The sequence below is a fragment of the Podarcis tiliguerta genome (genome assembly GCF_965153285.1).
Source record: "Podarcis tiliguerta genome assembly, chromosome: 1".
In the NCBI taxonomy this organism is placed as follows: domain Eukaryota; kingdom Metazoa; phylum Chordata; class Lepidosauria; order Squamata; family Lacertidae; genus Podarcis; species Podarcis tiliguerta.
In genome coordinates, this window is record NC_139534.1 from 125,046,316 (window position 1) to 125,062,881 (window position 16,566).

A 16,566-nucleotide genomic window follows, 5' to 3' on the forward strand; every position below is an offset into this window, starting at 1 on the left:
AATGATTGGTTAATTGAAATGTTGTATGTCATCCTGTTTGTGTGACAGGTAATTTTTTATTAGTCATTGCTTAATTATGAATTTATGCATGCAAGTACTGTGTTCACCTCCAAGTATATACACAGGAAAGGAAGGGATGGTGTTAACAGACATATCGGCTGTTGGAGCCTAGCCTTATGAGCATCTTTGGTGAAATATCATATGATTCTTCTTTCATAATGGCGTTTTTTTAAAAAATGGATGTGACAGCTGGAACCATCAGTGGAGTAGATGAGCTGTTTACTCATTCCTGCCTCGCACGCTGTTGTGCTTCCTAAACTTTTTTCTTGCCTTCTCATCTGAGAACATAGGCTTTACATTTTTGGCAGGTGAGAGCATGCCCCGTTGATTTGACTGACAGCCGTGTTGGGCGTGACTTCGGGTGGGGGAGGGTTGGGGCCCAATAGCCAGCTACCTTCCTGATACTTGAGATTAAGGGTATTGTGTATGTGTGTTTCCCCCCTTTCTCTCTTGTGGAGCTGGTTCTTGCCTAATTAGGAACTTAGCTTGTTGCTTAAATTGTTACGTTCTTGGGAGGAAGGCAAGTGATGTGCCTCCCCACTCAACTGGGGAGAGTGGGATGGGGGGCAGTTGCAGTGCTTCTGGGTAAGAGGAGGTATGGTGTGGGAGGAGGGGCAAGCCAGATAAAAACATAAGGGTCAAGGACCTGGATGGTTAAAGCTAGTCAAAGACTATAGGGTGCGGCACTTACCGTATTTTTTGCTCTATAAGACTCACTTTTCCCCTCCTAAAAAGTAAGGGGAAATGTGTGTGCGTCTTATGGAGCGAATGCAGGCTGCGCAGCTATCCCAGAAGCCAGAACAGCAAGAGCGATTGCTGCTTTCACTGCACAGCGATCCCTCTTGCTGTTCTGGCTTCTGAGATTCAGAATATTTTTTTTCTTGTTTTCCTCCTCCAAAAACTAGGTGCGTCTTGTGGTCTGGTGCGTCTTATAGAGCGAAAAATACGGTATATTGCTTTTCATGCCAAGGGAGGCAGTGTTTGTCTGCAGACAGCTTTCTGGGTCATGTGGCCAACATGACTTCTGGCGTAACCAGGCGCCACAACGTAAGCCAGAGTGCATGGAGATACTGTTTACCTTCTTGCCACAGCGGTACCTATTTATCTACTTGCACTGGTATGCTTTTGAACTACTAGGTTGGCAGAAGCTGGGCTAGAGCAACAGGAGCTCATTCCATTGCACGGATTCAAACTGCCGACCTTCCAGTCAGCAAGCCCAAGGGGCTTAGTGGTTTAGACCACAGCGCCACCTGTGTCCCTTCAGGTAAGGGGCACGCAGCACAGACAATTAGTGGCAATGCTGTGTGTAGGGCTCCTCTCCAACCTGAAGGATTGCTATTGTTACACCAGCCAGCCCTCAGGTTTGTGGGTGCTGCTGTTGAATGCCAGGTTGGCTTTGAATAAGATTTCCTTTATCCATTTGATCATGAATGAGGAGGCCGATCTAGTTTCATTGCTGAGCACTGGATGGGCTAGTAGGGTGGAGCTGGTCTCAGCTGTGCCCATCTGGGTACTCTCCGTGGCTTCATGGCAGACTTGAGGGTCAGGGGGGAGGAGTTGCAGTATCTGTAGGAAGTCTCTCTCCTGGCTTCTGTCTGCTGGAGTGGGCATCCTGAGTGTATATCTGAACCTGATGTTGGGTAATCAGGACAGATGAGAGATTCTGCTAGTTTACTATCTGCTTTGCTGCCCAGCAGTCTCCGTTAGGCGAGCTAATGGAGATGGTCTTCAGAACTCCCATACTGTTGGTTCTAGGAGATTTGAACATCCATGCTGAGGCTGTCAATTCTGCAGCATGTGGCCTGCCACACTTCGGGATCTGGTTTTCTGAACCAGGCAGGAAGAAGGTAATCTGAGAGCAAGGGATATTAATACCAGGAGCTTGTCATGCATGGATCATCTCCTATTGAGATTTAGGATTTCAACTGTTTTCCCCCTTGCAGAGGTGTACAACCAATCAGGGAGGTCTGCCCCCGGTGTCTGATGGATCCAGTCGGTTTCCAAACTACTTTTGGGGATTTTCTAGCTGATAATGGATGTTACAGTTGCTGTAGCCTTGGCAGATTTTTGGAATATGCAGAAGAGCCAGCATGTTGACATGATCACTTGTTAGAGCCTAAGTGGCTCTTCCTTATGCTCCAGAGCTTAGGGTAATGAAACAAGTATTGTTTAAACCAGTGCGGTCCAACTTTTTATACCAAGTGGGCAGCAAAAGTACCATATTTTTTGCTCTATAAGACTCACTTTTCCCCTCCTAAAAAGTAAGGGGAAATGTGTGTGCATCTTATGGAGTGAATTCAGGCTGCACATCTATCCCAGAAGCCAGAACAGCAAGAGGGATTGCTGCTTTCACTGCGCAGCGATCCCTCTTGTTGTTCTGGCTTCTGAGATTCAGAATATTTTTTTTCTTGTTTTCCTCCTCCAAAAACTAGGTGCGTCTTACGGTCTGGTGTGTCTTATAGAGCAAAAAATATGGTAATTTGACATGGAACCCATGAGCCTCACACTGCCTTGTCACGTGGGGGTGGGGGGAGCGAGGCCAAAATGTGACGCCCCCTAGCCCTTCTGCTGTCTTCCCAAAGCTGGGTAGGTGAGGCGCGAGGCTTTGGAAAGGAGATGTGAGGCTCTGGTAGGGTCCTAGAGCCCTCCTTCCTCCAGGAAAAAGTATGTCACATAAAGTGCTAGCTAGGCTTTGGGAAGGAAACTGGACTCTAGAATTCTGTCAGGGCCCAAATATTGCTGACGGCTGCCAAAAAAAAAAAGCTTTTGAGGGCCGCATGTGGACCACCCTGGCTTAAACACAACTGGAGACAAATGCAGTCAAAATGAGTGCTCATCAGGCCCAATCAGTGGCACAGGCCCGCACTTTAAAACTCTCTTTGTTTCATCCTGGAGCTTTGCCTGCCCTGCGAAAACCCCTTTACTGCTGAATCTGAGCAAACGTCAATCCGTGGAAAACCTGAGTTGCCGTTTATTGCACTTCAGCTTTAAAGAGTTGGGTTTCATGGGCAAAGCTCTGGGGTGAAAAAAAGAGTGCTCGCACCTGGAGTTTGAAATCATGGACCTGTGCCTGGAAAGCATGGCTGTTGGTATTTTTAAAGCTGTAGCTTCTATACTCAGCCCTACTGTGGGGTTGTCTAGGTACAGTGGGTTGTAGTTTTGAGAGTTCTGTAAGGATTCTTGTATATATTCTGTATTCAATGCTATTTCTCCAAGTTTTTGCTTGAATCAGTGAAGAGGCCGTTGGTGAGCTACTGTGCTGTGGAGAAAGGAAGTTATGGGCCAGATGGAAAATCTGCATTCCAGTCATTGCTAATTCAAGGGTGTGTATTTGCACATCCAAGAGAGGAGGAAGTCATCAATCTAATTAATGAAAAGAAATCCTCTTTCAAATAGTGCCTTCCAAGAGAGAACACCTTTTAAAAGTCACTCGACAAAGCTGGCAGAGATTATCTTATCATTGCAAAACTCCAAATGCATACATTTGTTTGTTCATTCTTGAAAAGAACATATGGGGATAGTAGTCAAGGAGGATCATCTCTGGCTTGCTTTCTGTCCTGCCTTCGTGGCACAAATTTATATAGCTCAATAAATTGATGTTTTTTTAGCTCCTTAGCCTTAGTCTATACCAGCTGCACTGGTTCCCGGTGGAGTACAGGATCAGGTTTAAGGTGCTGGTTTTAACCTTTAAAGCCCTATACGGCCTAGGACCCTCGTACCTACGGGACCACCTCTCCTGGTATGCCCCACAGAGAAACTTACGGTCTTCAAATAGAAACATCTTGAAGGTCCCAGGCCAAAGAGAAGTTAGGCTGGCCTCAACTAGAGCCAGGGCTTTTTTGGCCGTGGCTCTGATCTGGTGGAACACTCTGTCACAAGAGACCAGGGCCCTGCGGGACTTGACATCTTTCCGCAGGGCCTGCAAGACAGAACTGTTCCACCAGGCCTTTGGCCAGGGCACAGCCTGACTCCCTCCCTCGGCAATCTTCGCAGAGCTCTGGCCCAATGGTTGCCAGTGGCTTGAATTAATTAATTTTATAATGAATGATTTTAGAGTGTTGTTTGTGCTGTACTTTTGTACTGTTTTATTGTTGTTAGCCGCCCTGAGCCTGGCTTTGGCTGGGGAGGGCGGGATATAAATCAAATTTTTTATTATTATTATTATTATTATTATTATTATTATTATTATTATTAGAGAGCTCTTTATAAGGTTCTTTCTGATTTATACAGAATAGGTGCACTTTCCCTTCAGATACTGTGTGCTAAATCATAATTAAATTAATTTCTTTTAACATGCTTCCTAATAATCAAGAGCTGCCATGATTGTGGTTAAGGCATTTGACCACTTCCCTGATTGCAGGTTTCAGCCTCCCTGTATCTTCTTACGCTGGATGGCTACTACTAACGCACTTGTGTCACCAGACTGGAAAAGTTAGCCATAGCACTAAGTCATAAATATTTGGTGCCTTAATCATTCCAGTACCTTAATCAGGTGGTGTGTGATTCAAACCTAGGAATTTGGGGCCTGATATTTCTTCTAGGCTTCCTCAGAATGCTGATGTATTGAAAACATAACTTTATATCAGAATAGCGTCTCATGGGCCATAAGAAGAGTTGTGTGTGGTGATAAAGTCTCTAAAGGCTTTGGCTAAGGTGGGTAAGTGTGGAGCAAGGCAGGCAGCAGTAAGAAACAGCCCTTGTGACTAGATTTACCTCCAAATATACGAGGGTTTATGCTTCTGAACGCCAGCTGCTGGGAATCGTAATCTGGAGAGCGCTACTGTGCTCATATTCTGTTTGTGGGATCCCTGTAGGTATCTGGTTGGCCACAGTGAGAACAGGATGCTGGAATAGATAGGCTGTTGGCCTGATCCAGCAGGACTCTTGCTCAGCAGGAGCAAGATTGACCTGTTTGTTTCTTCTGGGTAGCTCCTGAAGGTTTTGCTGATCATCTTGCAGTTCCTTCCTGTGGATATTGGAGATGATGTGTCTGTATGAGTTTTAAAAGGAGCTCCAGGTTGGTCCTTTTGAAAGTTTAAAATATATGCATTTAAATAATTTTATAAACGTATTTAAACTTTGTGTTATTTTTAATGAACTTCTAAGTTCTGTAGCTTCTGTCTTGAAAAGAAATTTCAATTAGAATATTTAAAGTGCATTTCAGGAAGATGCATCTTCGAGTATCTTGTCTGGCTTGCTGACTTCTGCAGAGCTTTCTTGGATTATTCAGTTCTCTTAGATGGCTGTTTTGTCCTCCCAAGTACAGCTCACTCAGCCTGTCTTTCCTGCTTATGATGATTTTTTCCATTCTTATGAAGGCGTCCTGTGTGTGCTGCTAATCACAAGGAAAATATAGTCAAGCTGCTAGATGATCCAGTTCATCTGATCCAGGCTTAGAAACAAACTTGGGAGGTTGTAAAAGCTGACTCAAACAGAAGGTGAACTTTTAAAGCTCCTGAATTCTTCTCGGATATGTGATCAAAGTCTGATCTGGGGAGAAATTCCTGCCTTCTGCCATTTTATCAAGCCCACGAAACACCTCATTTCTAGTGCTGGGCGATGGATCAATATATCGTCCAAAACTGGTTTGAAGTCTATATCATGATACCAGTTTCATAAGTTTTGACCTGGCTACATATCACAAATCATGATGTGTGTGTGTGTGAGCTAAAAATCACAATGTGGGAAATACTGTGAAGCCAGCCAGTGCCTCTATATAGCTTCATCCTTATTTCAGGCATTGTGATATAGCAGTATATCACGATGTTTAGCTGGTGATATATCACAATGTTGACAACCAGATATCGTCCAGCCCTACTGTTAGTCTCTACATAGTTCCATCCTTATTTCAGGCATCATGATATATTGAGATATTACCATGTTAGCTGGTAATATATTGCAATGTGGAAAACTAGGTATTTCCCAACCCTATCCCTTTACTTTTTCATTTGTGGTAGAATCTACAGTGGAGGTGAGAAGGAGGAGGGCAGTTTCCTTTCTTCCACCCTGCCCCTTTGCCTATCACCTTGATATGCTAAGTAACCTGTGCTTGGGGGATTTTGGGTCATGTGAATTTTCCAAGCACCTGCTACAAACACCCTCCTCTCAATATGTGCATCAGCTGTTGCTGCTGTCATTTTAAAGTTATGACAATGGAAGATGGTGAGTGTGTTTTGGTGGATATGGTTTTTAGGGGATGCAACGTGGTAAATCCGAGCTGAATTTGGAAGAGCTCACCCACCCATGTATAAAGCCAGTGTGGTGTAGTAATTAAGAGCAGTAGACTCGTAATTTGGAGAACCGGGTTCGTGTCTCCACTCCTCCACATGCAGCTGCTGGGTGACCTTGGGCCAGTCACACTTCTTGAAGTCTCTCAGCCCCACTCACCTCACAGAGTGTTTGTTGTGGGGGAGGAAGGGAAAGGAGATTGTGAGCCGCTTTTAGACTCCTTCGGGTAGTGATAAAGCAGGATATCAAATCCAGACTCCTCCTCCTTCTCCATAACTATTAGGGGAAATGCCGTTATTTTAGCCACTAGTTGTAAATGCCATAGTAATACAGACTTTCCAGATTTTCATGTGAAACTAATAGAAATATTACATAAACACTCTTGGCCATTTAAGGAGTATTGTTATTGGAAATTAAAAGATGCCTGCTTCTTGGGAGAAAAGCGATGACAAACCTAGACAGCATCTTAAAAAGCAGAGACATCACCTTGCTGACAAAGGTCCATATAGTTAAAGCTATGGTTTTCCCAGTACAGTGGTACCTCAGGTTAAGTACTTAATTCGTTCCGGAGGTCCGTACTTAACCTGAAACTGCTCTTAACCTGAAGCACCACTTTAGCTAATGGGGCCTCTTGCTGCTGCCGCGCCGCCGGAGCACGATTTCTGTTCTCATCCTGAAGCAAAGTTCTTAACCTGAAGCACTATTTCTGGGTTAGCGGAGTCTGTAACCTGAAGCGTATGTAACCTGAGGTACCACTGTAGTGATGTATGTAAGTGAGAGCTGGATCATAAAGAAGGCTGATCACCAAAGAATTGATGCTTTTGAATTATGGCGCTGGAGGAGACTCTTGGGAGTCCCATGGACTGCAAGAAGATCAAACCTATCCATTCTGAAGGAAATCAGCCCTGAGTGCTCACTGGAAGGACAGATCCTGAAGCTGAGGCTCCAGTACTTTGGCCACCTCATGAGAAGAGAAGGCTCCCTGGAAAAGACCCTGATGTTGGGAAAGATGGAAGGCAAAAGGAGAAGGGGACGACAGAGGACGAGATGGTTGGACAGTATTCTTGAAGCTACTAACATGAGTTTGACTAAACTGCGGGAGGCAGTGGAGTGCATGGCATGCTCTGGTCCAGGGGTCATGAAGAGTCGGACACAACTAAACGACTAAACAGCAATTATTATTGGAGCTAAAATTCAGCCAGAAGTTACACCTTTTCTCAAGGGCTTAGCCCAAGAGCATGTGCAGCAATAGATTGCTATTATTTTGAAAATTAATTTAAAATTCCTCATAAAAATAAATGTTAAACCAGAAAAAATCATTATCATCATCTTTATTGTTATTCTGGAAGAGGGAGAAACTGTACAACAGCCTGTCATTGTATGGCTAGACTTCAAATGCTTTTAATACTGAACACATAACTTGTCTTGTGTTAAAAGTACTATTCTTGAATTTTGGTTGTGCATTCAGTCACGTAAATGTTACCTAGTAAGATAGTATCTGTCTGCAGTTTATTTGAATGATACATTAAAAAAGGCAGCATAGGTTAGATGTATATTGAAAATTACATGCCTATCTTCTCAGAGATTATTGAAAAACATGTGCCTATCTAGCATCAAAACAGAGTTAGTGTTGCTCCTGTAATGCAAAGGTTGATATTTACCTGAATCTATTTTTAGGTCCTTGTGGGACGCGGGTGGCGCTGTGGGTTAAAGCCTCAGCACCTAGGACTTGCCGATCAAAAGGTCGGCAGTTCGAATCCCCGCGGCCGGGTGCGCTCCTGTCGTTCGGTCCCAGCGCCTGCCAACCTAGCAGTTCGAAAGCACTCCCGGGTGCAAGTAGATAAATAGGGACCGCTTACCAGCGGGAAGGTAAACGGCGTTCCGTGTGCTGCGCTGGCTCGCCAGATGCAGCTTGTCACGCTGGCCACGTGACCCGGAAGTGTCTGCGGACAGCGCTGGCTCCCGGCCTTTAGAGTGAGATGAGCGCACAACCCTAGAGTCTGGCAAGACTGGCCCGTACGGGCAGGGGTACCTTTACCTTTACCTTTATTTTTAGGTCCTGTGTGTGCAAGCTTCATTGAATTTGAAGAAGTACAGAGCAGTATTGGTTATTAGATTTTTTAAATAAACCTTTAAATATTTAGGAATGTGATTGTGGCATGGGCATAGCCAGTGAGTGTATAGACTTTTGGGAAGGCCTGCAGAAATATAAATACGTGTGTGTGTGTGTGTTACGACAAAAGTACATATCTTTGATGCTTATCTGACTTTATGAGGCAGATAGTCAAAGAGCAGACTTCTGGCATGTGTGATACCACAAGGAGTGTCCCCCTTCAGGTAACCTGGTCCTGAGCAGTTGCTTTGTTATACTAACAGCAAAACCTTAAACCTGTTCCATCAGAGGGAGTGTAACCCCATCCAGTAACTGGCCTGTATCTTAGACAGTGGAGCCACTCACCTACAAGGCCTCTGTCCTGCTGCCATTCAGCTCCAGTTTGTTGGCCTTCGTCCAGCCCTACACTGTGTTCAGACACTGGTCTGGGCTTGTGGAGCCACACCTGGCTTGGATGTCATAGAGTTGAGCGTCATCAGCTTACTGATGGCTTTTTTCTCCAAATCTCCTAATGACCACACCCGCTGGCCTCATATAAATCTTAAACAGTGTGAGGGACAAGATGATACCCTGTGGGTACCTTAGCACAATTGCCGGGCAGTCCCCTGATGCTGCCCTCTGAAGCCAAACTCCCACAGAGCGCAATTCCCATCTTACAGAGCTGGTCCAGGAAGATTCTGTGACCAGTAGTGTCAAAAGCTGCTGACGTTGAGTAAAAGTCCCTCTCAGTACAGGTATGAAATGCATCCCTATTCAGAATGTAGGATGCTCTGGTTTCATTTTTCCGAAGGTAAGATTTTAATCCCTATGGTTATGGAAACATTTTAGACCATGGGTAGGCAAACTAAGGCCTGGGGCCTGGATCTGGCCCAATCGCCTTCTAAATCTGGCCCACGGACGGTCCAGGAAGCAGCTTTTTTTTTACATGAGTAAAATGTGTCCTTTTATTTAAAATGCACCTCTGGGTTATTTATGGGGCATAGGAATTCATTCCCCCCCCCCCAAAAAAATATAGTCCAGTCCTCCACAAGGTCTGAGGGTCAGTGGACCGGTCCCCTGCTGAAAAAGTTTGCTGACCCCTGTTTTAGACCATTGTAGTCTGGGCTTCTTAAAAGCAGAGGAGGATATTGGAGTTTTCCAGTGATCTGTGCTATGCATGGACTTATTATCCTGTTTTTATGCTGCTTCTTTATTTGCCCCCGTGACTCTATTCACTAAAAGAGAATGTCAGTTGGGCAACCTGATTCCGATTGGGACTTTATCTGTTGCATCAGAAGAACTCTGAACATCACCCTATTAAAATATCTATAAATTAAGTTGCTAGGTAAATTTACCTTAGACCCTTTACAAACACTTAAAAAAACCAGTGCACTTTAGTGTTCTTTTGTGTTTTTAGTAGGAAAGTACAGTCTCCCTTGCAAGCCTATATGCATGTGCGTGTGCTTGTGTGCCGGTGTGTATACGATTGATTGGAATATCAGAACTGGAGGGCTGTGTGTGCTCTTTGCTAGAAACAAAACCAACCACATCAAATTGACTGAAAAGTTGTAAAGAAAAGCTGAATTCTCTATCTGTATACATATATACATGGGAGTAGATCCACAGGGGTGGATGGAAGGTGACTTTTTCATCCTCTTTTCTCCCTGCCAACCCCAGAGGACCTCCCACCCCAATGCTTACCTGAGGGTTATGGGGTCATGTTGAATAGACTGGGGCTGACAGGGAAGGGACAGATCTCACTTAAAAGTGTGTGTCGTGGGGAGTTGTCAATCCTCAGGGGAGCATTTTCAAGGGCTCTTTCGACTGTAAGGTGCAGTAGGAAAGTCACCTTTTGGCCGCTGACTCCAGTCCGTGGAAGTAAAGAAAAATAAAGCATGCCTTGCGTGCAGAAGGTTCAAATCTAAATCTCTGATGTCTCCAAGTGGGGGTGGGAAAGTCTCTTGCCTGAACCCCCCATGGAACTGATACCGCTTGGAGTAGACAATACTTAGCTAGGTAGACAAATAAGGTGACTTGGCATAAGGCAGCTTCCTGTACAGTATTCCTGTGCAAAATAGTCATTGTTCAGTTGTGAATGATGTCTTATTCTGTGATCTCATTAAAATTGGTTATTTTTAATGGGGGGGGGGAATTAATTTCAGGACAAGTAAGGGGAACTAGGGGGAGTTGTTGGATGGTAACATAAAAAAATTAATAACTTAAAAAGACAATTGTGCAGTTTTTCTTCTCTCCCTCTTTAGGGAACGGGAAGGGAAATATTCTGTAAACCCTGGCCAACTCACACCCTTCCTGCCCGCTGCCCCCAATTCTGAGATTTTACCAGGTGTTGTCCACACACTTTTGGCATATTTTTCTGGCCACAGCAAGGCCCGCAAAACCTAAGTTTTTCAAGAGAGTGACTTTTGTGCTAATTTTTCTTCTTTCATGGAATAACAGAATAACCACAGTCAGTACTCTAAAGTGACTGGTTTTTTTAAAAAAAAAACAGTTTTGCTTTAATTGATGAGACTGCCTGATTTGTCATTGCGGGTCAAGATAAGGAGTAGAATCACATTTTAATTATGTTAAGGGTGATAAAAATTGCTGCATGCCCCCAGTTATTTTGGACAGACAAGCGATGAGCAAGAGTCGAGTTCTTTGTGATCTAGCAAGTTACTTCTGCATTCCTGTGCCTTGCATTTTAAGACTTCTTTCCAGATATTTAAAATTGTTCTTGATGGGGAAACTGTTGAAGAGGTTCAGATTTTGAACTGCCATCAATACACAAGGCATGCTCTTGTGCCACTGATGTGGTGAGACTACTCTATATTTCAAAATAGTAAATGCCATTAAAGTGCTGCGTGAGAGAAGAAGCACATTGTATACAGTAGGGTGAGTCAGATTTTAAAGCAACAGTGGATTTGCAGTGCTATTTCACCTGAAAGAAGGCAGGAAATAAGATACCAGAAGAGGATACAAGTAGTTCTTGAAGCGGGAGTGTGTTGGTAGAGTGTCAGGTTTCAAGGCCAGCATCAAAACCTTGGATTTAAAAAATATATATCCCTAAACTGAGAAAGCAGAATGTGCTAATCTGGTTCCCTTGGTGACCGATAACATCAAAACAGAACATAAAATAAAGCTAACCTGGGGGCCTTAATAAGAAAGATCCCTACTGCAAACAGTCATATATTTGAAGTGAATGTTTTGCATTACTTTCTACTTGGTGACCCAGGAAAATAGTTGTGGGGAGGGAAATAAATTTAAAGTGGAATTAGCAATCCCAAAGCTGTGTTGTGCTTCTGCTACAAAAAATAAAAAAATGCATATGTTGACTGCAGTTGAAAAGGAATTAGAATTGCTTTTGAGATGGGGGTAAACCCCCCCCCCCCAAGAATGGGAAAGGAAGGGGGAAATGCTGTAGTGACATGAAAGGTCAAACGTTTCTGGTATCTCTTGCACTAGATTTATAATGCCCTAACTGCAGAATGTATGGCAGCTTTTTAATCTTGTCTCATGACAGTCTATAAATACCTGGGTTTGGAGCTTCTTCATGCTGTTGTCTAAAAACCTTTGGCTCTACCCTAACCACAGTCTTGAAAAAAAACGGAAACCTTTCCTTTGATCCATTCTCCTGTGAAGATTTGAGAGATATCCTCTAATGCCAGACAAAAAAGATCCTGTGAAAGGAAAAGTGAATATAGGAATGTAAGTGACCGGAGGAAAAATAAAGACCTAAAATATTAAGCAGACTGCAGCATATAGTATTTATTCTAAATATTTATGTTACGCTTTTTGAACTGCTCAAATGAGCTTGCAGCCAAAATTAAAAATAATACCAATAAAAATATACTATAATTAAAGGCACAACCAGTGAAGCAGCATAACAACAAAGGAGGGAGGAAAAAAGATGTCTGAATAATCATTCTCCCTTTGATAGAATATACAAGAGTATATTCAACTCTTAAAGTTGCATTCCATCATGAGTTCCATTGGTGCCTCCAAATCTCTGTAACTGTGCTAATTAAATGTTGTAACTTTGAGCATTCTGTGGCTCAGTTAAGTTTCTGATGAGCAAGACTGGCATGTTGACAGGTGCAGGGTGTTTTTCTTGCATAGGCTTTTCTGGGGCGGTTTTTCTGGAAACATTTCTCAGTTTTTGCTGTGGTTTTTAGGAAACTGTTAGGTCAAGGGGAACACCTAGTGTAACATATTTGTAGTTTGGGTTTTTGTTGTTTTTTTTAGAGGCATTTTTGTGACCAGTATTATTCAATAGAATTTCATAATGGTGTGGACCTCCGCATGCTCAGCACGAGTCTGTTGCAAATGAAGTTTAAATGGAGGAAGGGAGTCTTGAATGGAATATTGAGTGGAGTGAGACTGAGAATCAGACAATATGAGGGACAGAAAAGGGTGGCAACAGGGCAATATATATGAAATAGTATATTCTATTTTGGGGGCAATAATAGTGGCCCTCTTGTTACAAGTAAATGGGCTGAATTGCATCAGTGGCAGTAGGTTCTACAGCAGGGGTCAGCAACCTTTTTCAGCCGTGGGCCGGTCCACCGTCCCTCAGACCATGTGGGGGGCCGGACTGCATTTTGGGGGGGGGGGGAATGAACGAATTCCTATGCCCCACAAATAACCCAGAGATGCATTTTAAATAAAAGGGCACATTCTATTCATGTAAAAACACGCTGATTCCTGGACCTTCCATGGGCCGGATTTAGAAGGCGACTGGGCCACATCCGACCCCAGGGTCTTAGGTTGCCTACCCCGTTCTACAGCTTACAGTCTGAAAATGGTTTAATGGATTGATTTGCGTGATGGTCCATGCAGCATTTGGGGTACAGAGGATAAGAATGGCTTGATCCCGTGTGCTGGGAGTGAGCCTGCCGGGAAAGAGAGTCTGGGAAACTTTCCTTCCACAAACTACTTTAATTTATCTTGGTATCCAAGCCATTATCAGCTTTATCTATTTTTGCATCTGTTGATTCTTGAGAGCTATAGAACCGCCATGTTACACGAGTGATATCTACTCATTCTTTGTGTTTGTGCTTCCCCTATGGGTGATCTCAGCTCCTCCAGAACTGAGACCTGCTACAGTTTCACAAAGTGCCTGCATATAGTGTGGAGATTGCTGTGCTAACATGAGCTTCAGTAGCCTCAGTCTGCATTGCCTCTTTTGACCCAGAGGCAGAGGTTGAAGGACTTACGAAGTGTCTTGCAGAAATTGAGATCCAGCTGAATGCCAGCTGACTTAAGCTCTGCTATTTCAGCTCACAGAGAAAGCACTTCAGGATTATGAAGGAGCCTAAACTGCTTTAGGTATGTTTTGGACGAGAACACATGTCAGAGCCTGATAGCAATCTTTCTGTGCACTGAGTTCTGTTTGAGTTCTGTTCCAGGTACCTTATTTATCTGAGGTATGCTTCTAAACAATAACAGAGACTTGTAAAATAGGCCTGGCTGGTGTCTACCTTTATAATGTTTTTGGTACCAGACAAAAAAGTTCTTAATCACCCAGGCTTCTTAAATTGTTGTAAATTTAAGTTTTCTGTTTTAAGGATTTTATCCTTTGTCGTTACTTGTATTGTGACATAATGGTTGTACAACAGACGCGGATGGTGCTGTGGTCTAAACCACCGAACCTCTTGAGCGTGTCGGTTGTAAGGTTGGCAGTTTGAATACGCGCGATGGGGTAAGCTCCCGTTGCTCAGTCCCAGCTCCTGCCAACCTAGCAGTTTGAAAGCATACCAGCGCATGTAGATAAAGTGCTCTGGCTTCTGTCACGGTGTCCTGTTGTGCCAGAAGCAGTTTAGTCATGCTGGCCACATGACCCGGAAAAGCCCTCTGCGGACAAACGCTGGCTCCCTCGGTCTGAAAGCAGAGATGAGCGTTGCACCCCACAGTCGAATTTGACTGGACTTAACCATCCAGGGGTCCTTTACCTACCTTTACCAGTGGTTCTACAACACCCTAAAGTCCTAAAAGAAAGAAAAGTAGTATATTTATGTTTTAAATAAACAATATCTTACTGAGCTCATGCATTCAGAAGAGAAAAAACAGTTCTGCATTGCAGGGGTTGGACTACGTGACCCTTGGGTCTCCTCCAACTCTGCAGTCCTATGATTCTATGACACTTTTTCTGGATATCGTATTTTTGGCAGCCTTAAGCTTGAGAACCTGTTAGTAAATAAGGATATAGAACCCATCCAAAGAGGCAGGACACTTCTTGGATCTCTTAAGGGTTCCTAGAAATCCTGATGTATCCAACTGAAAAGGCCAGAGAGCAAGCACCATCAGTCCCAGGCTGAAGTCTAGCGGATGGCTTTATTTGGCTCACTAGTGCTGAAACATGCTGCTCTTTTTATTGTTTTGCTTTTTTTTGTTAGTCAATCAAAGTGCTCAGTGAGCAGAAGAGCAGGATATAAATATCAATGATTATAATAATTAAGGCATCCGTTGATAAATGACTTTCTGCAGTTTTGCAGGCGACAGTTGCTAGGCAGGGCAGAGTACCCATGGACCAGCTTTGATGTGCCACATTTATCTTCTGCTCTTCCACTCACTATAATATTTGAAAATGTGGAAGCAGCTATTGTTGTTTGTGCCAGTAGCCTTGAAATTTGTTTTTCACCCATCTTGGTTTAATCCAGGGGTGGGGAACCTTTTCTGGGCAGAGGGCCAAGTCTTTATCTCTCCTGCCTCTGACAAGGGTGCCCACCTGTCAACCCACCTGAGCTGATAATGACATCAGATTGTGCTTCTATTTAAAGTCCCAATTGAAGTGAACTGTGGGGCTTCTAACAACCCTCTGCAAGAATTCTTCTTGGTTTGAATGAAAACTGGGGTGGGGGTTGTTTGTGCGGCTAATTTAAAGTCCTTTGTACACATTCCTGGAGCAAACTGCTGAGGTTTGAAGAAGTTTGAAGAAGTTTGTGGGGTGTGTGTTGGGTGTTGTTGAATGCATACTCCAATCTGCTCATTAGTTCATGGGCAGATGGGAGTGTACCTTTGGATTTGGATTTGATATCCCGCTTTTCACTCCCCTTAAGGAGTCTCAAAGCGGCTAACATTCTCCTTTCCCTTCCTCCCCCACAACAAACACTCTGTGAGGTGAGTGGGGCTGAGAGACTTCAGAGAAGTGTGACTGGCCCAAGGTCACCCAGCAGCTGCATGTGGAGGAGCGGAGACACGAACCCGGTTCCCTAGATTACGAGACTACCGCTCTTAACCACTACACCATACCGGCTCTCAAAGGTCCTCCACTTCTTCAAACTTCCATGGTTTGAAGAAGAAGAAGAAACATGGGGAGTGGGGATGTTGCAGTCACGTTCCAATCCGCCCATCAGCTGATAAGTCAGGTGGGAGCACACTTTCTGGATCCAAGGAGCAACCAGAAACATTAAGCTGCTGATCATTCCTTTAAATTCCTGTTCTTATCCACCCCACACCTGATGTGTGGCATGACTTCCTGAAATGGACCTGATGGGTTGCATTTTGCCCATGGGCCAGAGTCACCATTGGTTTAATACAGACGTACCTTGGAAGTCAAACTGAATCTGTTCTGGAAGTCAGTTCGACTTCCAAAACATTTGACTTCCAAGGCGAGACTTCCAGTTGGCTGCAGGAGTGTCCTGCAGCCAATCGGAAGCTGCGCCGAACGTTCGCCTTCCAGAAATCATTCAAAAACCAAAACAATCACTTCTGGTTTTCGATCATTCGGGAGTCGAAATGTTCGAGTTTACAGGCGTTTGGCTTCCAAGGTTCCACTCTATAAATTGTTAAATTTCAGGTGTGGGCTTTTCATCCTGCCTAGCTTTTCTGTCCCCATTCCACCCCTTCTTGGTTTCTTTTGCTTACCATCTGGCCTGCAGAAAATTTCTGGACAAGTTGAAATATTGCTCAATTCATGATTTTTTTTAGTTAAAAATCTACTTAGAAGTAGTGCTCTACAGTTTTTATATGTTCTTTCTCTTCTGTTTGTGACTCAGTCACAAAGCACTTAAAGCAGCAACACATTGAATTAGGCAGTGGAATAACTCCTAATGCAGGAAAGCACAATTCTTGCACTCACAGTGTAAACCTATTTAGTGACAGTGTCTGTAGAGAAGCAGAGACAGTGATAGCTGTTCTATCTTGCAGCATGTGAATTGTGGAGTCTGACATAAATGTAAGCCTACCAA

General features: G+C 43.8%; 1 protein-coding gene and 1 long non-coding RNA gene across 12 annotated transcripts in view; both read left to right on the top strand.

The window, feature by feature from the left end:
* PPP2R5E (protein phosphatase 2 regulatory subunit B'epsilon) overlaps nt 1-16,566 on the top strand; it is a 90,582-nt gene that overhangs the window by 35,328 nt on the left and 38,688 nt on the right. The gene's annotated exons all lie outside the window — the stretch shown is intronic.
* LOC310677994 lies at nt 6,575-10,273 on the top strand. Its single transcript, XR_014511552.1, has 2 exons — nt 6,575-7,965; nt 8,345-10,273. It is a non-coding gene; the product is annotated as an uncharacterized lncRNA (long non-coding RNA).